Here is a 26,808-nt window from a genome sequence, read left to right on the forward strand (position 1 = left end):
CATGTCACCTTACCAAGTCATCCTGATTTTTTTACTTCCTTTGGAATTGCTTCACCTAAAGTTTGCCTGAATTTTTGCAACTGAGAAGATGAACATTTGCATATTTGTGTGCCATATTGTGCCAACCTTTCCCCACTGAGATATCTCCTTCTTGTCACAGTCCTTACCAGTTAACAGATCACATTCTCCAAAATTTTTTAGCAATTTCCTGTATGTCCAAATATCATCTCCTTTTCCTACACAAATCAATCCTCATTTGCTTTCCACATTTCAGTTTTCTTCTCAGTCAGATCTTCTGGCAAATCACACTGTTCCTATTTAAGGATCCCTGTCTTTATAGGATAGGATTCAGTCTTGGGATCATCTTCCCTGATGCTAGCCCCTACATTTGATCATATTTATCTGTCAAAGCAAGGCATAAGGAATACAATACATTGATTAATGCATTGGACTGTAACAAAAACCATGAGCAGCATCTTCCAGGTTGCAAACAGATTCAAATCTCATTCTGAAAGTTACAGGCAAATCTCCTGCCCTCAGACTGCAGATTCCTTTCAGGCTTTGAGTTTCACATTCCCTCCAGCTAAGAGCAGGAAAGAAATTAAGTCTCAATAATGATTACACATCAGCTTCTCATGGGAGTCCCAAGAGGAAAATCTGTCATTTCACTTCAACATTTACTGTAGCAATATTGACAAAGTGTCCCCATGCCACTAGCTCAGAGCACTGGATATATGCATATCTTCACCAAGTGTGTGAACAGGAGTGATCCTGATTCACTGCCACTTCTTTAAGGACTGTATTCAGTGATTGAGCAATCTAATGTCAGTTTTGTCCAATATTTAGACTGAAATGTACTTCTACCCAAGCATGAGAAAAGTTTGTTCCTAATCTTCTCAGTTTCCTTATGACAAAATGGCTTTCTACAGTGCTGAAGAGGTAATATTATAAAAAACTAATGAAAATGGTCAATAAGTTCCTGTAACAATACACATCACCTATAATGATGCAGTTTGTCTAAACTTAAACAAACTTGTTTTGTGAAGTTCCTTCCCACATAACTTTTTTCTGCTATCCAGGAAGCTGAAGATCTGCAATTTTTTGTGGTTTTATTTTTTTAGATATATGTGATGTCTGAAAGGCTAAATAGTATATAATTCTGTCTCCTGGAATCTCTTACAGCAATAAAGTTACTTAAAATGTCTAGCATTCATTGTTTGTCACAGAAAACTTATTCTAATTGGCTCAGATTCTTGAAGTGGTCCCTTTGGAATATTTTTAATTTCACAAAAAGCCATTCCTTCCAGGAACTGGTTCTTTTAGGCTCTTTTTAATTCTTTTCCCCTAAGATATCTAGGATAAATACATAATATTTCATATCAACGTGTCTACAACATGCACCTGAATCTCCAAAACAAAACTCCATCAAATACCCTTTGAGTTTATTTATTTATTAGTATTTCAGCAATAACACATTGCAAATTTTATTTGCAATATGGTATAAGACAGTTGCTGCAACAACACTTTTCAGACCATCTGAATCAATAGCTCAGAAATATGGATTGTCATTTTTTTTCTTACAACTTTATTGAGAACAACAGTCACTTTTCCAATATTTAGTATTTAACTGGAACAAATTGCTTGGTCCTTATTCTTTTACTCTTCCAACAGTTGCTAACTACATAAGCTGTCTTAGAAGTCATTATGACTCAGCAGCTATGTTTCACTTCAAATCCATGGTACTGAGAAGCTAGGAACAATACATAACATTACTTATCAAGACAAAGAAAATGTAAAGTTAATGAAATTCCTGCATTTTAAAATTAATCCAATTCTTCTGTGGGTCTAAAGTGTCTTTTTAGACAATTTGATAAGCTGCACATAAAGCTCCAGGGGAAACACAGTTTTCAGCTGAAAAGCAGAAATAAAAATTCACATTTTTAAAACAAAACATAAACATATTAAATCCAAAGATGTAGAGTAGCCCAGGTATATGTGAGGAACATTGTCTGCAGGTAGAAGAGTGTAAATTAGTTTTTTTAATACCAAACACTATTTAATACTAACTATAGGGCTATAGAGTCACAGATGACTATTTCTCTCCTGGAGCCATGGTTTTGTATAGCACCATGTCCGCCTAAAAAGGATGATGTATGTTCTAGTAATTAAAACTTCAGCTGAGTTATCAGAGCTAAGTAACCATTAGCCCCATTGAGAAGGGCCTGGAAACCTGGAAAACATCTTCCTAGCAAGCATCTATTACCCAGAGATTGCACTCCTCAAGCTTTTAGGTAGGTTCTGGGAAAAAAATGAAGCCTAATACTTGAGCATCAAATGGCCTCAGGAATCAAATGTATGTCAAAGGACTAAAAAGAGGATTTCCAAAATGAAAGCAGTGTTTAAGTCACAAGCAGAAGCAGAAAAAGAGAAAATAAGGATAAAATTTTTGCATGAAATCCCAGCAATCCATAATGTCAAGGGCAAGCTTATCTGGAGAGTTCCTTAACATTAATCCCCCAATGATGCATTCATCAGATTTTAGATCATTATATTTTGATTCTTACACTGGTTCTTTTACACATACTCTGTGCCTCTCCAGTATATTTTGTACAGATTTTGCAATGTTAGCTGTACATTCCCTCTCTTCTGGGGCTTCTGTTGCATGCCCAAACAAGAATAGGCATAATTTTTTGCACATTCAGTCCCAGGTAGCACTTACTCTTCCCTGAAAGAGTTCAGTTTTCTGGGACTAACTTTTCTGTCCCAATTTCTTGTTATTTTAATGTTTATTAAAGTGCATACAGAACATTAGCCATTTTTCTTCAAATTTGTATTTACCATAGTTTAAATTTAGTGTGAGGCAACCAGGATTTAAATTAGGAATAATTATCACTAGATATTTACTTCATAATTTTGCTCAGTAACATAATTAAAGTGGTGATGATGTGACTTTTTTTCAGTTCAAGAATCTTATATTCATGGATTAAGCAGTTATATTTAATATTTTTATACAAGCCACTTCAGATAAAAAGATGCTGTGAAATAGAGTTGCTTTCTCTTTTCAGGCTTTCAGCAGTAAGGCACACACAGCATAATATGGCTTTATTTTGTGCAGTTTATCCCACATATGTTCTATCACAAAATATTTTGCTATTACTATTATGGGAATATTAGCAAGCAGACAGGTTATGCTCTCAGAGAAACTGGAGGGTAGCCATGTTTGTTCAAAAAGGAGCAAGAACTGCCAATTTAGAAGAAAAATAATAGGACAAAGAAAATTATTCTAAATTTCACTTGGGGGTCTGTAAGTTCTTAAGTGATGACCTGGCAGCAAGCTCTAATGAGGAGGGAGGGTTACTTTGGTAGTGACCTAGCCAAAGGGAAAAGCTGATTCCCCAGTAGTAAGAGCCCGATTGGAATCTTTGTCCTTTTCATAAGGGAGATAAGGAGAGCTGAAGAGCTGGCCTTAGATGTTGTATGATCTACAGATTGCACTGAAGATGGCAAATAGTAGATTCTAATGTATTTAAGTGTCTGCAACTATTTGATTCATAAATGACATAATAAGAAATGTGTTTTCTTGACTATTTTATCTGCATCAGTATAGACAGAATATGTTTTATACATGTAAAACAACATGAAAATAATATTCTCCTGAGTTCAGCTGACATTGGTGTATGTGGAACAGCTGCAGCAAAACAGGGAATGCCAAATGTGGCTTAGCCCAGTACATTATTGAGAGACAATTATTAGAACAGCTAAGAAAAATGAAGTCAAAGTCAAAATCAATGTATCTCTGCCTTACTGTTATGATTCACTTACACCTGGCAAAAAAAAGAACTGCTTCAGAAGAAAACTCAACAAAGTTCAGACTTTTTAAAACACCAACATCCTAAATCTTAGAAAATATGAAAATGTGTCTAGGATAACTGGAATATGGGGAAAGCTGAACTATAATGATTAAGGATGACGACAACCTTAATCCTTACTGAGAGATGGTATTTTGGGTAGTATGAAGCATCCATAAGTCCCATTGAAGTCATCAGGAGCTCTGCCTGTTCCTGTGATGAATGAGAATATTTCTACTTTTATTAAAATATCAGATTAGGTGCTCATATATCAAAATCAAATTTTGCTGCACTGAAGTCTGCAAAACAAATACACACTCCGAGTGCTTTTTCCCTGGGTTTTTGCTATTTCTGCCCACTGAGCTATGAAACAGAAAGACCAAATTCATTTAAAATACAAGTCTAGCAAGGGGGTGGGGAGAGGGAAGAAGACAAAGCTGTAGAAAACATCCCTCATTTTCATTTTTAAAATCCTGTTATTTTTAAATGTTATGTGGAAAACAAAAGGCAAAAAAAACGTACAAAATTGATATTCAAAAGGCTAGGATTTTATAGCTCAAGACTTCAAGAAATATCTTAATGCATTCTGGAACTGATGGAATTTTGAACCTAGTAAATACTGAAATTTTTATTTTCTAACTTAGTATTATAGTATCAGTGTTGAAATATGCAAACTAAATGGAAACTCAAAGGAGCTGGGTACCAGCAGTCTATATATCACATTATAATTTGTAGGATGTAATCCTAAAATCATATGAGAAGTACTTTTAGGTGTACTGTTATTAATTTACTTATATTTATTATAAATCTGAAAAGGAAAGAAAATGAATTGAACAACATATTTTCTGTATCTCCATCAGTTTTACTAAAATCATAGTTCTACAAACATTTTAATATGATGCAGAAAAATATTACTGTTTATAGCCAAACCACCGCCAAAGAGTAACCCTTATTTAATCTTGTTCCCATGCATCCTTGAATCCTCTGTGTGACATTAATGGCTTTTACAAAATTAAACCAAAGAGAGGTATGATGATAAAAAAGGTCTTCAAATAGATTATCATTAAATATATAAGTAAGCAGATACCTATTTCTGTTTAAATGTTTAAATTTTTCAATTTTAATGGGTAAATAACAGCAAATTGTTCTTCTTTCCTAAACAAGTTAAGTAACCTTCGCATTTCACACTAACATAAATTAGCCAGGTATCGGCTGAAAGAAGTAAATCAAGTCACAAAAAAATTGCATATAGAGACTCTGTATTATTAAAAATATAAACATAAGGTAGAAAAGTACTACAGAATGAATTTGGTAAAGTGCATATGAATGTAAGTAGCATTTTCCTCTGGTTCCTGAAAGTATTTAAAATTATATCCATGGCATTAACAGCAATAATTTCTTTTTTTTAACTCCTTACTGTTTCTCAGAAAGTATGATATTTTAGCATCACAGATGGCCTCTAACTGCAGTTCTAGATACTTACAACTTCAGACTCTACATTGACAAATAGACCCACATTTTCGTATTAGAATAGAATAAATTTATATACTTCATAGGTTTTTTTCACTGATAGTTTTCCTTAGGCATCTACGGATTCACTAAATAAAGGTTGAAAACTAATTCAATAAAATGTAATCAAAATCCTGCAGATCCTAAGGAGAATTCTTCCTTTTTCTTCTATGTCTACTAGGAGCAGTCTATCAAAACCTGGAGATTATTCCACCATGAAATCTAATTATTCATGGTTATAATACTTCCCACTCTCAAAAACCCATCCCTAACTCCACAGAATTTCGTAAACTCCCATTTTCACATTTACATGTAAAAATTTCAGTTTCATTTAGAAAAAGTATTCTTCACAGTTTTAGGGAATAGGGTGAAAAATAAAGCTACAAAAGGGCAAGTCAATAATATCATTGATTCATGTCTCATACCTGGAAGAACCCAACTTGCTCAGTCTTAGCATTAACAATATTGTTATGAATTCCCCTATTGATGTACCAAACCCCACTAATAGGAGACAGATTTACAGGAATATACTGCAAAGCAGAACTGGAATACTTTACATAAAATTTTCTGAGTAATTCACAAATCAGAATGAAATTCATTTCATCCTCCCTTTGCTTTCTAGATAAGATCGAAATGCTTGAGTCACATCTTTTAGTATCAGCAGCCAAGGTCTGTGTTTAAACCAAGGAATTAAACATCCCAGGAACAGTCATAGCATTGGTGTTGAAGAGTCATTGTCACTGTTGGTAAATTCCTACCAAAAAAAAATAAAAAAGTGATTATGTACAAACTGTCTACTGTGAGTAGTTCCTGGAATGTCTAAAGTTCCACACCATGCCCAGAATAATTTGGGAGAGTGCCTGACACCAGGAGCCAAAAGCAGGCTGGCAATCATTCTTACAGCTCAGCAGCACAAATGACTGCACTCTACTAGACTTTGCTTAATCTGCTAAAATAGCCCTAAGGAAGGAGCCCAGCAGAGTGCTTCATTCATTGCTGCATAAATTTGAGCCTCTGCATCACAAGAAAATAAGCTACAGCTTTTTCATTTTCATTGTATTTACATACAGACAGACCCATTTTTCCCAATCTCACTTTCAATATGGAATACTGTTGAGGGATAAATAGCAGAGCTGCTCCAACTGCGCGACTTCACAGACACACAGGTACACAGATATATTATAAACTAGAAAAATGTGCTCTACTGCCGGTGCTTTTAAAAGGGTTCTAAAATGTCCTACCCCAGGACTACCACACAATGGATCTCCCACAGGTGCACAAAAGGTGAGAGTAAAAGGTGAGTTCAGGGTTCACTGATTTGTACGCATCAGACACTGAGATGCTGCAACAGTGAACACACAAAATACTCCTCATAGAGCTGAGGTCTCCCGCAACAGGAGAATTTGAACACTCCGCTTTAATGGATTTTTTTCAGAATATTTTTACTTTCATATTGGGAAACTGGAAGATATGAAAATGAAGATGGTTTTCAAAGGCCAGCTTGCCTAGGGTGACTCTAAAATTTCAACTCAAAGCTCAAAACCATTACACATTCTTTAACTATTGTTTTCTCCACATAATAATTTCCCAGTTCTTCCCTGCCAAGTACATACAGATACCTTTACAAATGTGTACAAATAGGCACCAAAAAAAAAAATCCATTGTTGCAAATAACAAAGGAAGATTCTATTTTTTTTTTTTTTTTCCAGAAAGATTTTCTTCACAGGAAAGGTTGCCAGGCACTGTAATTGACTTCCTAGGGAGGTAGTGGAGTCACCATCCCTGGAGATGTTGAATGAAGGACTGAAGGACTGGATGTGTCACTTAGGTCTAGCTGACAATGCGGTCACAGATTGGATTCAAAAGTCTTGGAGACCTTTTTCAACCTAAATGATACTGCAGTACTCTAGAAAAAAGAGATTGATCATTAATGTTTCACATCTAATTCAGACTGTGAATTTGTCGATTAAGCGGTGAAAAATTTTTAGCTTACAAGAGTAATATAGAATATATGAACTAACACTGTAAGAACACAATTTTTAGAGAACAAGTTTTACTGTGACTGGGTTTTACAATTATTTTAAACTGTGTAATTTAAAAGAAAAAATGAGTTTTCATGCCTTTTATGGAGAAAAATGTGATTGTTTATTTTTTGATCACAATTAACTTGGAAATTTCTTTTGATCATGGATATCAAAATTATTAGAAAGTCAACCCAAGAAATGTTACCCTTATTTTACATTGCAAATTGTACTACACCGCAAAACATGGCATATAAATATAAATAAATTTCACAATGGACAGATGAGAAAAATTCAGGGCAATGAAACCACATTTAAGATCTGTTAAGACATAAGTCTCTCAACCTAACTCATTCCTTATTCCAATCATTTTATCTGAGGTAACACTTTCTACATACATGAAAGAAAGCACTAAGTCAAGATTTCTTTTTCCTCTTAAACTATATCAACACAAGCTTACTCAATTGTAGTCACTGCCTGGAGCCAAGCTGGTATCCAAATATCATAAAGAACAATATTATACAACAGTAGGGAGACCATAACAATCAGTATATATTACACACCATGCAAAGATAAAAAAAAAAAAAAAGGAATGCAAGGCCCTGCACTCTGCTTGCTAGTAGTATTAATGTATTATTACTGCACTTTCTTACCCAAGATGTCATCTCTGAAAATATATGTTCTCTCATGCCTTATCTTCTTGAGCCTGCCTCAAATTAACAGAAATTAGAAAAAAATCTGGAAAGGTTTGAGAACCTTTCCCCTCTAGTAAAAAAGTCTCTCTTCTGTAACATTATAGAAGAAAGACATGACCTGTACCAGGCTACTGGGAGGAGATGTAAGGAATAGCTTAAATTTACAACTGCATTCCTTCTCTTTTGTGAATATGAAACCAAATTTAAGATCACATCAGATAAGAAAATTTCTCTTTGCTCCCAGTCTTCTCCATTGTCTCTGTATTACTACTGCAGTCATGCTAATTGCTGGAAGCCAGCAACATTAAACTTACAATCAGGTGTCATAAGCACATCTTTTTTGTGTTTTTACAGGGAAATTAGTGAGCAGATCTTGTGAAAGATTGTAGAGGATTTATTTTGGCTCACTGAGTAAGGCTGCTCTCAAGTGACACAACAGGGAGCAATGAGATACCACAGAGCCCAAAAGAAGACTGAGAAAGAATTTTTAGAAGCAAGATGGAACAAAGCTTTCTTTCTGCATTATGTGGCTCACTTGCTAAGTCTCAATGAGACATCCCTTTTATTTTCAGCCCTGAAATTAGTTGCTGCATTTCACAGCTATAACAGTCCTTATTGATAGTGATACAAAGAGGATAGTTCACTAAAACAAGAGTGATGATTCTTCCTTTCTACCCCTGGCACTAGGCTGAGCATCCAGTTGTGAAACACGACACAATTCTCAGTTGGTCCTGGACCGGGATCCTGGTGTGGACCTGGTTGGTGTGAGTAAACAATGAAGTCCCTGTTTTTTTGGGGGGGTTTTTTGGGTTTTTTGTGGGTTTTTTTGGTTTTTTTGTTTTGTTTTGTTTTGTTTTGTTGTTGTTTTTTTCCTTTTCTCTCATTGATATCACCTAATCCACTTCCCTGAGCTAGGTCATGGTTAAGTTGCTCCATTCGATAAAGCAATTTTTATCTGAATGCCCTGGCTATGAACCATCATAGCTGTTACCTGGCACTGAAAAGATGGATAAGGGAAAGTATAAATGTGAGCTTTGCTCTTGAAACAGACTGAGTGGTTCAGTAGAGGAAATTTCAGCAGGTATTTCAGTACAGGAATATTCAGAAGGTATTGCAGCAGACTTTAGTTATCCTATTTTTTATATACAAAGCTGCTATATGCTATACAGTATAAATGGGAAAAAAAACAATAGTCATCAGTTTGCAATATTTTCATAAATCCTCTTATTGCCGTTCTTTCTTTTTTATCTAGTAATGAGTTGTCCAGCAGGTCTACTGTTACTCAGCTCACCGGATTTTGGATTGCAAGAGATTGCAAGGAATTGCAAAGGATAACCAAAAAATCATAACCAAATACCAGTAATGCTGTGAAAATGCTGAAGCTAATGGTATTCATTTACTTGTGTTACAAAAACATAATAAATTAGTTAAAATATGCTGCAAATATGTGAATCATCTACATGTTAATAATTAAACAAGATACATTTACATAGGAATACATATTTCAGTTGCATTTCCAAATGTGACTTCAATGATGAAAGAAACTGTAATTAAATAATTTTAATAAAAATGTGGAAGACAGTTGCATTTTTTTTTTTTTTTTTTTTGCTTCATTGAGGTTAAAATAACTCAAACTCCTTTAAAAAACGAAAGAGAACCGATGCACAGTAGGAATAAGCCTGGGCATATAATTGCAGTTTCTGTGGAATAAAAAAATGCTTACTGAATTGGCATTGAAAAGTAAGAGCAAACTTAAAAACTTAAATGAAAAGATTATTCAAATTCTCAATACTTAGACAGAAACCATATTAAGTGAGGGTAAACTTCTTAAGAAACACATAGTAATAATATCACAGAAGCAAGGTTGGGATTTTTGAAACAGATGACATTATTTATTCCCATTCCTATCTTTTCCTGCCATTTTGAAAGTGTACTGCTGTTTAATTTTACCATCATATGAATTCTTTTGCTTAAAAAGAAGAACAAAAAGAAATATTTCTCCATGCACTGCTTTTTTTCTTAAGCTTTTAATAACAGAACAGTGTTTTCTATAAACAAAAAGACACAAATCAAGCAAACATCAGACAAGGCCAAGAAAAACCAAACACCCCCAACAAATCCAAACAAACCAACAAAACCAAATGCAGATTAATTGTCTCTCCAGTATTCTAGCACCCTAGGCAAACTCACATAATACTAAGAAGAAAAAAAAATCAATTTCAAATTTGTAGCCTTAGCTTTTAGCTCAGGAATGAAAATATTGATTAAAGCCAAATTGTTTAAACAAATTTTTACTATAATTCTAAATCATTTGCAAATAGAGAAATTCCAAAGGACTACCAAAATCACGTTCTTTCAGTGTCATACAAATAGTAAAAATACAGCTTCCAAACACACACATTGATTCACAGCAGTATTAAAATAAATGCCTTATGATCATGATATATAGATTTCAAATAGAAGGGAAAAGGCATTCCCTAAAATGTGTAAAAATATCTATACAATTTACTAGCCTCACAAGGTTATCCCCACAACTGGTTTTAGCTGGCAAGACTGGTCTCTGCAAAGTCCTTTGTTCAGGAAGGGAAAGACACGTGGAGAGTGATTGAAAACTTCTAAAATTAGGCTCCACCTCTGAGTTTCTCTGCAAAATCATGTTTTTCTCTATTTATTCAAAAAGCGCCTGGTGGCTCTGTGTGGTTTTGCAGGCACTGTCCAAGCCCCAACAAGACAATTTCTTAAGGATTATTCTCCAAAGTGTTCAAGGGCACAAATCACTCTGACAGACAGTAGGTACTGTAGAAATTGTCTCCCTTTTACTATAAATATTTAAGCTTTGAGGAAGTTAATTTCAAAGCAACAGAACTTTGAGAATTCCCACATGGAACTGCTAGGATTACTGAGTGGTTTTAGAAGTGACCATGCAGATTTTCAGTAAAATAACTAATCAAATTTATAAATATGGGAATATGAACTACATGAAGATCATCAGTTCCTCAATAACAAAATTTTTAGCCTGAGGAAAGTTTGTGATGTTTCAGTAGAAAAAATTTACTAATAAGAAAAAAGTGAAAAGGATGCTTACATCCTTCCCAGTCTGTTACTGATGAGAGATATTTAAACAAATGATTTTGCTTTCTAGCCCAGGCTCGTGACCTTCAATCTTCTCCCTTGTTTCTCCTAAGATTAAATACTCAAGCTTCATTTCTTCCAAGAATTAGACCTTTTTCTGAAAATCTTCAAACTAAAAATTCCCCTCATGATTCAGAGACAAAGAGAAAGAAGCTATCCAATATGAAAAAGAAAAATAATAAAGTCATCAAAGAAACAGCATAAACTGTATTTTCTGGATTTCTTTCTCTGGTTTGCTAAATAAATATTTTTCTACCATTGACCTAAAACAAATTTTAAAAATGTATTATGTCCAAGGATATTCCAGAAGCAAAAATGCACTTATCTGCAGGGAGCTAGCTTTATGAGCCACATCAATTACCTAAAGGTATATCCTTTTAATTGCAACAAGCTCTTGGAAAGGTCTGAGAGTGGTCTTGCTGCAAAAATAAATTTCACATCCAGAAAACATCAAGCATAGAAAAAATAGAAACTGCAAGCATCTGTACCTTACAGGCATTAGGGATAGCTTTCAAAAATTTCAGAAAAGATGAGCATCAGAACCAGGATTCTTCTATTAGTATTCCTAGCAGCATTCTTAGTCCAAGCATGCACACACTCCTCATGCTACAAAACTGGAAGGACTGTAGTTTATTCCTCAGCAAAGCAGTCTAATAAATGGTGCTGAATAAGTCCTCCTAAGGCTACACTAATTCTCATGACTGTGAACAAATTAAGTGAAAAGTGCTGTGAATGCAGGGGAATCATCTGAACAATCATTTGAAAATACTTTTGGTAGTAGAAAAGAGAAGCTGTGAAGACGCACCCCTTGCTTAAGGGAGTACTCTTAAGACTACTTCTGAAATTGTAGGTGGCATCAAATGGCCTATTTTGCTACTTTTAAAAAAGAAAATTTTGGTTGAAATAATAAAGTAGCAACGAAGTCAAATTAGAAAGATTATAAAGAGCTAAATAGGACTAGATGCTGAGCTTTGGCTGTAGCCCTAAAAAGACAAATTTGTGGTCCATGGGCTCCTTCAAACAAAAGAATCCATCAATCCTAAGAAACATCACAGAAACATGTAGGGGGGGAACCAAAGCAAAGCTGGGAGAAGAGACCGATCTACAAACTCTTTAATTTCATAGGACAATAAACTTACATTTTGTAAGTATCCCTGTGCTAGTAACCGCCACATAGGTATTTCAAAACATTTGATGCCAGAGTACGCTGGGGAAGAGGGAAGTTTGGTGCCCAGACCATTGCAGGTTCATAGCCATCTGTCTCAGCTGTGACAAGATCAGCTGAGGCTTTAGTTTAGGCACAGGTTTTCTCATTCTTTAACTTCGTGGTGAATCCAGCCTTCTGAAGGGCATCTCATTTTCTAGAAGCAGTGAAGGCACCTGGAGAGGATCCCATTCACCCCCTTCTGTGGCTAAGCTAAACCAGCCATCCAGGCTCTCCTTACAGTCAGGAGAGGCAACTGCTGAAAGCCCTTGTCCCACAAAAGTGTCTGGAAGGTAAGCAAAGGATCAATTGCCTCCAGGGGGTTTAATTATATAACTCTGGACTATAGAGAGAGTCTGGGTTTCTACTTTGAGCAGAAATAATGATTCCTAAGGAAAACAGGCTCACAGAGGCTAGAGTGATTCCATAACCAGAAATTTCAGGGAAGTAAGTTATTCCAACATAGAGGTGGAATAAAAACAAACAGAAGTGTATAAATTGCAGGCAAGAGAGCAATGCAGCACTCTACACAGCTGGGGGGGGTGGGAAAAAAAAGTAAGCACAGCTCTATTTTGCTAAAAGTGCAGTTCTTTTCATACAAAAAGATTCAGCAGTTTGTTTAAACCTAGACATGGCTTGGACATCATCTTGTCTTTCCTCTTTCTAACAGCTGTGTAAAGTAGCTTGGCACACTGAACCATAATAAAGCATTTTTGTTGGGCCTTGTCTATAGCAGATAACACTGATCACTGACTTTCTCTCTAATGATTTATTCTTTCCATTCTCAAAGGATGATTGTTGTATTCCTTAAGGCAAAACAATAACAAGAGGACAATAAATAATTACAGGCACCATAGAAAGATTAACAGTTACCAGTCAATAAAGAAGGTAGATGTTAATACTTTGCCATGTTTGAATTGTCTATAAAAAACCAGCTGCTGTAGTTATACAGACATGTAAAACAGGAAAAGATGACAACATTAAATACAACGTGACAATTGTAATTCGATTCCTTGTAAGTAATGGGCCTTTTAAATCTTCATTTATGAAAAGAGCAACAATTGTTCAGCTATATGTACTTTAAAAATTTCAAAGCAAAAGAGAAGTTTTCTATTGTTGTCATCTGTAAGAAAAGACATTGAGAGGTAAACTGAAGTCCTGAGTTTCTCATTCTACAGTTTTGCTTCAGTAGATACTTTTCCCCAGAGAAGTTAAAATCTTCCCAGTCAATATGCTGGGGATTATCTTTATTATAAGTATGATGATCCTCTATATTTATCCTTAAAACCTATATTCCATATTATGGACCCCTTTCACTCCACTAAATTTGACCAAATCTAGGAATGCTCTCTATTGTCAGAAGGCAGCTTTTGATATTCTGGAGTAGTAAACTTTAAGTAGTTAATTTCTCATTCTTGACTGCACTATTGGTAATATATCCCAGTATATGTGATCAGACACCTCTGCCATTCTGGCTAAGACACTGCATATGAAAATGGGGTTTGTGTGCTAAAAACAAGAGAAAAAATTCAGAACTTTTGCAAATGTAGGAAAATAAAAGATTTTTCAAATATCAGTTAACTTTATATAAATGTGCCATTGGTTTGGATAGTTCTGGGAGTTTTTCAGTGATCTATATTGTCATTGATCCATAGGTTAACTCATGGAGGTTCAGTGAGTGCAATATTGCAATATTGCTCTATGAGTATTACTTTTGGCTGGTAGTATTTCAAAATGCTACAATGCATTAGGAATTGGTACAATTTTTTTCCGGTGTAATGAAGAAACAATACCTGAAGTCATGATAGTTTTTCCTTTATGATGAATATATAGGAAACTAAACTATATAAACAAGTGTGTCTAAAACACACTTGCTTATATTTTCTTCTTATATTGTTAAACTACTCTGTGTTCACCAAAAATTATTATATATGGATTTTCTTGCAACAAAAGAAGCAGGAAAAATCCTGAGCTGCAAAAGAAATTTCTCTAAGAATTCATCAAGAATGTTTTCTCCCTCAAATAGTCTTCTCCTTAGAATATCATCCTCATTGGGAATACTCCGTTTCAGCTGAGGAGGTACAAAATACAGAAGTAAAATACAGCGCTAGGATACAGTCCTATGATCTTCAATAATAATTTATATTCATTACCCTCCATCATTCTATAATCTTCAGCCATCTTAGATTAAAAATTCTCTTTAATTTTAACCAAAATCAATTTAACTATGTATTTTATCACAAAACAAGGAAAAAAACCCCTGAAATTAAAATAATCCCAGCATAATAGTCCCAGCATAAAGACCTTTAAGGCTTGCTACAAGAGATTTAATCTACATTTTATAACCAAGGTGCTTATCAGAACCAGTTTAACCCAGCTAACTTTAATACATGAAATTTGCAAGATGTATAATTTTAACACAAGAAAGAAATCATCAGTGATATCTGTTTCACAAGCTCATTTTCATGAGAGGTACCCTGATCCAGGCAAGAATCTGGAATATCTTTTCTCTAGGAATTAACATGGGAGCCTTCATTTGTAGTATTATGTACATGTACTGATTAGAAAATAAAAAACTGTAAAACAGATTAATACTACATTCAAAAAATCCGAGTCAGACATTCACTAAATCTTTCAAGACATCTTTAAGGAGGTATGAGCTGCACTGTAGTTAGTACAAAATGAATCAGTATATTGCGGGTTTAAAAAAGTTGCTCATCTGCAAAAAAGTGAAAGGATAATAGTTTTCACAATGAATGGGCATTAATCAATTTTATAGGTCACCAGCCACCAGCAAATATTAAAATAAAAAAGCTGAAACCAAACCAGTCATAGGATTAACTGCTCAATGCCCCAAATAGCAACAGACAGGATAGTGGACTCTGTGTGTTCCGTCTCTCTTCTCTCTGCACAGGAAGCTCTGATCAGCACACCGCCACTGCAGTTTATTGATTATATTCTCTTTTCTTTTTACTCTAGGGAACAAAACCATACTGTTCCAAAGGCATCCACAGCACTTCAATGCATTAGGGGCGTTTGCAGCACCATCATTGCGGTGGTGTGGGTTTTGTGGAGATTTGCGATGGTTTGTGGTTTAAGTTAGGAATCTATTGTTAGATAAGTTCTGTTGGTATGTTCCTTGTACCCCCTATTCCTTCCCCTCAGAATGGTTTCCCCCGAGTTGTTTACCCCAAAGTTTTCCCGCCACCTGCCTGCCAATCTCTTTGTCCCACCTCTAGTGGCTCAAAAGAGCCCTGCCAATCCAAGTTGTACTACCCCCTTTCCCTGTCAGTCACTGTAACCACCCCCAGTTCTTTCTCGAATGTTCCTTGTCAGTCACCCCTGATTGTGTTATCGGTTGGTCCAGGAGAGGTTTTCACCTCCCCATGCTTTCCCTATTGGTCCTAGCCTATGAGGTAATCCATATGTATCTCGCCCCTATTGGTTGGTCTATGTTAACACCCCCTCACGCCCACACCCTTTATAAGCCCTAGCCGGACCCCAGTTTTTCTGACATCTGTCCCTGTCCTGGTCTGGGAGAATAAATCCTCCTTAGACCTCATACAGGTGTCTGCTCCTTTGTCCCTTCGTCTTGGATCCTAGTACTATCTTCGTGTCAGCGTCACCCACGCCGCTGCACTCATTGCCACCTGGTGGCCTTACTCGCAGCGCCCTCCAGTCATCTCAGGGAACTGCTAGCCGGCACAGAGAGTTCCCGTGACTGTGGAGAAGGTGCTACACATAATTTTATAGGACTAGCATGGATTTTGCCCTTAACTTGAAGGGTGTGATAGCAGAGAGACAGAAATATGCATTTTGATCATGGAATTTGTAAACTCTTTTAAGGTTTGAAGGTCTTTGTTTGGCTGACAACTTTCTCACAACCCTTCAGTACAAATTGATGGATTGTGCTAGAGCTTGACATTGTCATTTCAACCTTAGAAATGAAGGATAGGGAATAACAAGAAATTACATTTAAAAATAATTATTAAGGATCTCTATAGAGAATGAGTCTATTAAAGAGGTCACAGAAATCTCTAAATATTGGTATCTCAGATAGATTGTTAGATATCACAAAAGAACTAGGAGATAAAAACATTTAATAATTAAAGTGAACAGTCTAGCACAGTTACAATAAATTGGGCAGTGATATGCTTGTTTACAGAAGATGAAATCCACTGGATAGACATAGTCATTATTTCTTCAGAGAGCTGAAATATCTTGGGATGGGCATAGCAAAGCTGATTTGGGCTTTAATCCCATTTTTGATGCAGTGACTAATGCAGAAAATTGGTTTTTAAATATTGGTATAATACAGCTGCTGGAAGGCACTTGCTTTGTGGATGTTCTGTCATTCTTCAGAAGCAAATCCAAAGTTGAGATCAAGCTTGGTACTCCTTGAAGGCCTGGAAGTAGCTCCCTTAGGACTGATTAGAGCATTGTTTTTCTACAGTATTTCTGCCCCCCAGAAGGTCCACATCAGTCTTCCTTGGCTCCTGAGGCTTTCAGCACATCAATTATCTAGAATAGGAATAGAGGGAGGGAAAAAATAAAGGAAATATCTGGATTTTTTCACTGCTATGAAGATTTGGTCGTATGTTTTTACATTGGTTTGTCATATTTCTATCATGTCCTGCTATCTTTTTTAGCACTGTGCTAGTTTCCATCATAACTAAATTTGTGTTTATATTCACAAACAGTAATTAAAAGGAGGTACCTGGGACAGTTCTTGCATCACCTATATGCGCACATGCACACAGATATATATATATATATATATATGTATGTATGTATATATATATATATGTATATATATACACACACACAAATCTATTTTACATCTAGACGTGCACTGTCTTGAGTTGTTTACTTAGTTAACTCAATAGCTCATGGGTGTTTCAGATGACTTTTTCCTATGAGCATGATCTATCAATTTTGGCATAATGAACTCCTGCAAAGGTCAAATTTAAAGGATAAACGCTGCAGGAAATGATGACTCTACAATAATCCTGTTACCCTCCTACAACTCTAATTTCATTTTATTGAGTTGAACAGTGTAAGGCTAAAAGGGTAACTACTTTCTCTCTGCTAACACCCATATACTCAAGTCCCCCGAGCATGGTATTATGTTGAATCATCCTGTAAATGTATTAGCAATAACGATCTGTTACAAAAATAATTGTTGTCTGGTTTTTATTTGTTCATGGTGGTGGCTTTATTAAGTTTAAAAATATCAGCAAAGTATTATTTAGTTAGCTTTCGGTGGGGAAGGAATAGGAGGAGCATGGCCTAAGAGGGAATTTTATCCTGATAAAATACTGTAAATGGAAGGCAAACTGTTGTCATGAACAACAGTGTTTTTGTGGCTGTTATCAACTGTTCTTACTGCTACTGGGCAGATGTTCTGCTAAATATTTGCATATACCAATGCTTAAAGTTTTAGCTTTCATGTTTTCCAGATTCTGTACTGCATCAGTATATAACTCGAAATTTCATATAAAGTGTTAGCAAGGTTTCTTCACACTTTAGTTAGACAAAATAATCCATTTCCAGCCTGAGAACCAAGGACATAGTTGCAGCTTCAGGACCAAAAAGTGTAAACAACAGTGAATTGAGGAGAGCAAACTGGGAGGATGGGACTTCAAAACCTGAAGCTGTAATTGGACAATTAACCCCAATATATAAATGGACCAAAATTCATAAAAGTGTGAAAATTCGTGACTGTTCATTGATCCTGGGTGTAGCCATGGCCAGGCTCTTGTACTGCCCAAGGTGTATCCTTTAAAGGCCTTTTAATAAATGCCTACTTTATTCCTTTATCACTGTCTAGCCTCTGTTCTAGGTAACCTCTCAAGGCATCAATACAGGATGGAACAAAACTTCCAGATAATATTTTTTTTAAAAATTCCTAATATCTTTTAACCCTGCACTGTTTAAAACTTGCAGAACCTTAGTACTGCAAACAGACTGGGGTTTTCTTTGTTTTCCTTTTTTTTTTTTTTTTTTTTTTTTAACTTAATAGTTCTACTAATTTATTAGCACTTCTCATTAACTGTGACTATTCTCTGGTCGATGCACCCATGCTTTCTCTCCTGAATAAAAATGTAGCACACATAGGGCATCAGAAAGTCCTGTCTTTTCTAAAATTCTCAAGGAGGAAAATAAGGCTTTGCTGGTCTCCTAGATGAGCCCTTTCATCTTACCACAACATGGTTATATCATCAAATGCATTCAGTAGCTTACCATATTCAAGCCAACATGTACATTACTTTATCCTAGTAGAGGCAACACTTGAGCTGTATAAGAAGCACTTCCCCTGCTTTGTAGTTTTCTCTCCAAGCTATGCTTGCTATCAAAAAACCATTTGACAGGTACCTGTGTGAGGTGATATTCCCTCTCTCTGTTGCCTGATAGTTAAATATAACTCTGCTTTTCTAAGGACACATGGTATGCAGAGCAGTCCAGCTACAGCAATACCGCATAGGCAATTTGCTAGCCCACAGGTAGCCCATCCTTGGAACAGCTTTGCCATCCTGTGATAAACAACCCACAACTTTTAATTAGTTAAAAGAAACACTGTGTGCAGTAAGGTGAGTATAGGCATAGCCAGAATAAGTTACTTTTAAAAAGTCCATTTGAATATCTGTATATAAAAACTTTAAGTTTTACTTCTGCATATCTCCAGGGTGGCCAAACAAAATTTCAGGAGGTGCTGCAGAAACCAAATACAGAATAGGAAGAAATATAAAGTAAATTAATTTTTCAAAATCATTAACATATGCTTATAGACAAGTATACTAATTTTCAAATCTTTAATCTTATCAAATGCATTGATATTTGGGTGTTTCTCATGCACTGCTATAATAAGTAATTTAGCCCAGTCTAAAATCTCACCTGAAAATGTAGGAATTTTTTAACAATTCACTAGCTAGGAAGACACAGGAAGTGCTAGAGGTGTTCAAAAGGGCTACTGAAGTTGTATTCTCCCACTGAATTTTTTTTCCTGTAGAACTCCTCAGTGACTACAGACAAGATAGGCCACAAAGAACATAAAAGCAATTTCATGTCATTGTTTCAGCTTGTTCTAAAAGATGCAAAGGCCCTTTGTAAAGGGCCCATTTCAACAGCTCTGGCTATTAATTCTTACCTTTTATGTTTTCATCAGGTGTGAATCTCAGCAGAGGTGTGTTGCTTTCTTTGGGAGCTTGTGGCAATAGGTTGAAGAGATGAGTTTACTTAGATATTGAAAACAGAGAAACTTGAAAACACATGAAAGATTGCAATGACAAGGTAGGAATTCACTGCTTCTGATGTAGTGAAATGAAATTCTTGCCCCATGCACCTAGTGTGTCTGCATAGGCAATAGAACCCACACAGAGGCTGGAGTGATATTTGTTTAAAACTAGCTTTCATCCTGTGACAACCACATTCATACCTCCATAAACAATATAAATGTCAGCTTCCCATAATCTCCCTTGCACACTTTTGACCTGGCAAAAAGGTTGCACAAGCAAAAAAGGCTTACAAAAATTTTGAACTAAACTTCACCCCCAAGCCCTCAAAAAGGTCTTTCACTTGCTGAGTACTAATCAAGAGGTCCTGAGCCCAGAAACAGCAACATGTGGATTATTAACAGTAATACATATAGAACAATACACCAGCTAGACAATCATTACTTAACAGAAATTATATCTGCCATCAAAGCAAGCTGCTAGCAAAGTCACCCTTAGTTTTAAAAATTTTGGTCCATTGCATGCAACCCAACTCCCCCCTATTTTTAACCTTCTCATAATCTATGATGTAGACTAATTCAAAATCATCAAAATATGCATCATGACTAGATGTTGGGAAGCAAAAACTCAATAAATTAGAATAATAAAATAAATTGTGGCTTTGAGATCATATAGTCACACAAATGTAAGGGCTGAAAGGGACTTTAAAATCACCTGGTTCAAACCTCCCTGCCATAGGTAGGGACACCTTCCATTAGACCAAGCTGCTCAAAGCCTCATCCAACCTGACCTTGAACAGTTCCAGGGATGGGACATCCAGAACGTCTCTGGGCAACCTGTTCCAGTGCCTCACCAGCCTCACAGCAAAGAATTTATTTGTAACATCCAATCTACTTTCCTTCATCTTAAAACCAATTCCCCTTGTCCTATCACTACATGTCCTTGTAAGCAGACATGAGAGCCTACATTTTAGGAGTGATGAAAAGGTGGTGTCTAGCTAGTACAAGAGAAGACCCATGTTCAATTTTATTACATGAGCACCTGAAGGAATGTGTTTGGATCCTTGGAGTGGGGTAGAGCTCCTACAAAAAGCTCCTGGACTGGATGTCAGTGAACATTTGAGGGGTGTTAACAGGAGTCCTCTCTGCTACTGCCCTGTGCAGGCACCCTCAGCCCACCAGGTAAGACTCCCCAGAAGAGGCATGCTGGCAACTTATGTCTATCACACATATGCATATTTTATATGTGACCAGCTACAAAACTGAACAAAGTTTCTGTATTTTTTTTCTGCCCAAGCACTCACTGCTACACTTTAGGTTGTAGGAGCAAGTAAGCAAGTTAGGAACTCTTTTCCATATGCATTAAAAAATTATATGAGTTCATATTATTGAGTTACACCAAGGTATATAAATTCACACTCATTTTAGTGTAAGCTTGACTGGGCAGACGAGTCAAGGCTGGATATTCTACATAGCACTGAGAAAAGATTTTAAGGCAAAATCCTTTCTCTCACACTGTCTTTCCCACTTGGGTAAAGTTCTCCCTAAAATGTACATAAGTAATCTCAGTACTATCCTGTAATTCCTTTCATAAAAATCTCTTTTGCACACAAGCCCTTGATTACAGATTTATTTTACTTGTGTGAAAATGGACTATTCTCTTGGTCTCTCTCTGAACTGGATGCAGTGCTTCTGGACAATCTTTAAATTATGCTGATGGCTATAATTCACACAAGTGTAAATGGCATAAAAGAGGATAGAAAAAACAATCCAAAGAAAATATTGGGCTGTTAGTTAAAGATAAAAAAGCAATTCCTTAGATGTTCCAACTGTCGCTGGCAAAATAAGATTAAAAAAACCAGAGAAGATACATAGTAAGAAACTGGTGTAGAACAGAGTAGTTTTAATTCACTATGAGCTGAGGAAATAAGGAAATCCAGAACTAGTAGTGGGTGTGTAATCTCTCCCTTGCATAATAGATATCACAGTTTGTAACTCAGAATTTTCTTACTGTCTATTATGCTAAGAAAATACTCTAAATTTACCTTATGAGAAAAAAAAAATGCTAACTAGAAGTGAAATCTGTATGCCAGTGGTCACAGAAAGGAGTTTTCTTCTATGTCCTAGGATAGAGACTAGACTCTACCTAGAGGTAGAGACTTTCTTCAGAATATTCAAATGGAGGAAAAAAAAAAGAGAGAGGCTTCACTTTACGTAAAAAGGAAATTGCTGACAGAAAACTTTATTCTGCAGAAAGAGCTGGAAAGCACAGTGCAATGTCATCGTTTTTAAGAACGGGATTCAGTTTCATGTTCAGACTTTTTGCAGCACTGTTGCCAATTGGATAAAATATTTAATGGCATTGTATTCTGAACTATATATTTTTGACAATGTGTTTCATGCCTTGTATGTCACTGAAGTTATGAGATTGGAGTGAATAATGAAAGAGTAACTCAGCATTCTTAATGCTGTTGCATTCAGACTTGTTATTTTTCATTGATGTGCCACTAGCTACATCAAGCCTTGATAATCCATAACCATTTCTTACTTTGTAGAAATTATATTAAGGTATAAGAGCATCTTAACCTTCTGTCTTTTTCTATGCAATGTTAAAAGCATATTAATATTTCAAACTTTGGTATCCATTGCAGGAAATAAAATTTTAAAGAGCATGTACAAATCTGTGCTACAAAAATTTGATTTAAGAGCTTTAGTTTTAATACCAATGTTATCTGTTCACAAAACAATTCATCCAGGAAGAAAGAACAGTAAAGTTAAAAAAAAGCTTTCAAAATGTTTATTATAGTGTTTTAGGAACACTATATTTTTCAAAAGCAAATATATTGCAGAAATACAAACCTTTTCCATGGTGATTTAAAGAGCACATAAGGAGTTTGGAGGATTTCAATACCATTTGATTTAAAAATATAAGAGGAAAAGTTTGAAAGGAAAGGAAGATATTAAAGAGAAAAATGTAAATTCAAGGGAAAAAAATGTTACCCTGTTTTTGCAAAGCATTCTGATAGTAAAGCACATTATAGACAAGTGTTGTATTGTTAAGGTCAAATTACCTACTGTCATCTACATCTTCATATTGAGACATTCTGTGCTCCATTGGCATCGTTTCAGAACATTGAATGGTATGTCATAACCACAGAGAAAGGCAGGACACTAGGAACAAGTTGTTGGACACTTTCAGATAGATTGTTTAGGGACATCTAGAAATGAAAAGAAACGACCCTGTGCTGTATAATTATCTTGGATCAATCCCTAGGAGTTCCTCCTGAAATTACTAGCTGGATAAATTCAAGGGTGCACATGGATATGTACTCAGGATATGGGTGTAGGATGCTGTTTCTTCTTATTTAGGGGAGTAGCACATTTCAATTTTTAAGTAAAATTCAGACAGGTCATATGTGGCAACTTAGAGAGGGACTGGTTAAATATTCATTTCAGTTAGCATGGGTATCATGTACCTAGCAGACTTTTACAGAGCTACAGAAACCAACAAGTTGATTCAAATATTTGAAAACAGGTGTTGTCAACCAAGAAAATATTTTTAATAAAAAAAACCTTCTCATGATTCACCCTTCTCCTAATTGCTGTTACCTCAAATTTGTCTAGGTTTCCAATGAAGTAAGCTGCGTTTCTGGTGAGGCACATGTTGGTCAGGCATCCAGGACCAGCACTTCATCTAAAGCATTAGGAACAGCTAAACACGTGCTCTTCATAAGCAGACACCAAGATGAGGTGAGATCACACATGTGATGAGGACCCACAACATCCCAGAAGAGGTGAGCTCTGCAAACAGAGGATGGCTGCCTGAGCCCATGAGTGCCTCTCTCTGCACAGGAGGGATGCAGCTTCCTGCAGCACTGCACCACATCAGCCCTGAGTTTGCATTGCCTTCATCCAGCTCTCCTTCTCAACCTTGGCAACCTCCCCGATCTTCAGTAAACACACACTGCCCTAAAGGCTCAAAGAATGATGCTGCTTATGGTAGGCCAGAGTGAACTGCAAAATGCTCCCTAATCAGTATTGTAATAACAGGAAAATGTTGAGTTTTGTCACTGAGCATGTAACAGTTTTAAACATAATGTATATCCTGGAAAAAAACTCCAAACAAACCATGACTGAATCCTACATTGCTAATTTAAGTAAAATATATTTAAGAAATATGAGAAAATTGTCGGAATTTGTGGGTATTGGTGATTTTGAGATTGTAGAAAGTCTCTGTCTTTTTGCCCCGTTGCTAAAGAAGAAGCTATAGTTTGTTTGTGCTGTTTTCAAGGTTGTTTATTTTTGCTTATCTATAACATGTTCTGCTGCCCTGCCGCAGCTCTGTCTTGCAGGGCAGCGTGTGGGGCTCTGCCCCTCAGTGGGATGGTACAAACATTATATACTAGAAATTACGTGTACTATATTTACAATAATGTGCCAATATCTATTATCTACGTTGAACAGTGTGTCCTCAGCCTAAACTAATAGAAAAATGCTAACATCACTAAGAACATGGAGGTAAGGAAGAAGAAGGAGGAAGAACAGGATTAGGCCCACTTTCCTCCATCTTAGAACTCCTGACCCCCCTGTACAAAGTAAACCCCCCCTGTACAGGTGTTAAAACCCCCCTGTACAATACTAAAAAATTTTACCCTCTAATTTGTGACTTCTGTCTAAGGCCTGGAACCTCTAAAAATGTCTGAGGGACATTTTGAGTTCCGACAGAAAATGTTATTAATTAGGTGGTGATAAGAGGAGAGGATCAACATCATTAAGTATTAACACAAATAGTGTAATTGCATTTTAAAGGAGAAATAGTACCTCCCCCAAGTTAAAAAAGTAATAAAACTTTAATTTCAAAAATGTATTTGTCATATTTCTTTTATGTACTGGATACACCAAATTCCATGTGTTTTCCCCAGTATTTAACACCCTGATAAGATTTTCTTTGCTGACTTCATCCTATGCAACCATTGAGTGACTATGGCTAATTGTGAAGAATGAACACAAATACCAATAGGAAAAGGTGGAAAATTTCTGTGATCAGCTGCCCTATATACATAATTAATCAAATGACAGGTGATATAAACCCAAAGTTGTTGGTTTGCTAAGACAAAACCACTAGCAGATATTCTATCTGCCTGTAAATTAGAGTCTTGAGCATTGTAAGATATTTACTTGATCAGTTGTAAAACAATGACAGATTGGATAAAATATTAGTATATGATACACGCTGATGCTAAAGCCATTATAGTAATCATAGGCAGGATGGATTCCACAGAGAGACATAAAGAAATATCACGACTTTTCATTATATCAAAACTAACATGAAAAATGCACACATGCTGACCCCTTAAAAGTATAAAATAATTTGGGGTTTGCAATTTTAAGATAACATATTTTCAAAGAATAGATGTTCATTAGATTCCTAGGAAAAAAAAAAAAAGAAAATAACATCTTTATGACATAGAACCAAGAAAGCACTTTCATAAATGATTCACTTGCACTTATGCAAGATTCTAAACAGAAGGACAGCAGAAAGATAATGTCAAAGTGAGGGAAAAGCAATTGAGAACATACTTTACTATATTCATCTTTAGTTTTATAATTTTTATTTTTAATCCCTTTTATATTTCTTATTGGAGGAATGAAAGGCATATTGTTGGCGGAAAAATGTTTTTAGGAAGACATTAAGTGACTCTAAATTTCTACATTTGTCATACCAACATTTGTTTGCCACATTTTGGTAGGGATATTTATTGAGCAAAATATCCTTTTCTGACATGCTGGATCACTTTAACAATTTCTTATTCTCACATGGTGTAAATATATATCCATTCTTATATATAACCTGAACAGCCTCTATTGCATGAAGAATTACTTTGAGCTTAATATAAGCCTATATGATAGTTTGTTCCTGAAAAAAAATTAAAACAAATTGTTGGGTAACATGAGGACTAAGTGAATAATACCTTGTGAAATGCCCTTGGATGTCAGTATTTAAGGTTAATAATCCCTTCAAATAATGGGATGTAAGATAATAATTTTGCTAAGAAAATAATAGGTAGTAGATAAATAGGATTTCTACTTCAGCAACCTGCTGAGGACACATGCAGCTTAAGTTTTGAGTGGAAACTATGGATTGCAAAAAAGCTATATTCAAAGACACCGTAATGTTATGTTTAAATATGTTATTCCTACATTGTACCTTCATACTCTTCATAACTACTGCATTATACTTGGGCTCCTGCAGGGCTGCAGAAGACAGCGGCTTTCCTTGTGAGAAGTCATAAATACTTTCCTGCTGTGCAATGTTTTACAGGGTTGAGGGTAACTGTGTGAAGCTTAAAAACACACTGGTAACATGACCTCCAGACCCTTTGAGATCAACACAGACACACAAAGAACAAGCTAAGTAGGAATGGTCCAAACTTTATTTACATTTTATAAAAAACAACAAAAAAATTTAGACATTTGACAGATTTATATCTGTGAAAAGTTTATACCATTAAAAAAAATTCATGCTTCCCATGTTTCTGTTTCTTTCTATCTTTGTTGCAGATCTTTGTTGTAAACCAAACAGGTTTACTCCTGTTTGTCTTCATCACCTGAATTTTGCCCAACATGAGTATACCATACTTTGTTTCAAGTAGATGAAGAGACCATTAAAACAAAAATAGACTTAAATATTGTAATATGAATGGAATACATTTGATTGAACTGCATTGAATGGGAAGTGTGAAGGATTTTGCTTTCCCAGGACAGTGAATTAAAAGCAGATCACACTTGTTGGACACATACTAATTGTAAGTGTTTCTTTACTAGAGACTGCCCAACACAGAGGTCGACAGGACCTAGAAAGTACTCCTGACCCAGCCATGAAGATGTCAGGCAGTCCCAAGGCTAAACCCAACATGTACACATGAAATTTTATGCACATACTATAAACACACAGCTGGATACACAGACCAACAGAGAGAGAATAAAGCATATTTTATGATATCCACTTAAACACAAAAAACACCCACACAAACATGAACAGTATGAAAGGCTCCGCGAGCCCTGGCCCTTCTCTATAGCTGATCAGCTCAAAATATGTTAGTGGGATATACCCAAAGTAGGGGGTCTTGCCAGAAGCTTGTCCTGGACATTCAATCTACCTGGTAGC

At 35.8% G+C, this 26,808-nt stretch overlaps 1 long non-coding RNA gene across 1 annotated transcript; it reads left to right on the top strand.

Moving 5' to 3' along the window:
* The first annotated feature begins 8,752 nt into the window (after positions 1–8,752).
* LOC140682287 (uncharacterized) lies at positions 8,753–26,464 on the top strand. Its single transcript, XR_012053810.1, has 4 exons — positions 8,753–8,837; positions 12,571–12,702; positions 19,575–19,699; positions 23,265–26,464. It is a non-coding gene; the product is annotated as an uncharacterized lncRNA (long non-coding RNA).
* The last annotated feature ends 344 nt before the right edge of the window (positions 26,465–26,808 follow it).

Source organism: Taeniopygia guttata, chromosome 1A, assembly GCF_048771995.1.
Source record: "Taeniopygia guttata chromosome 1A, bTaeGut7.mat, whole genome shotgun sequence".
NCBI lineage: Eukaryota > Metazoa > Chordata > Aves > Passeriformes > Estrildidae > Taeniopygia > Taeniopygia guttata.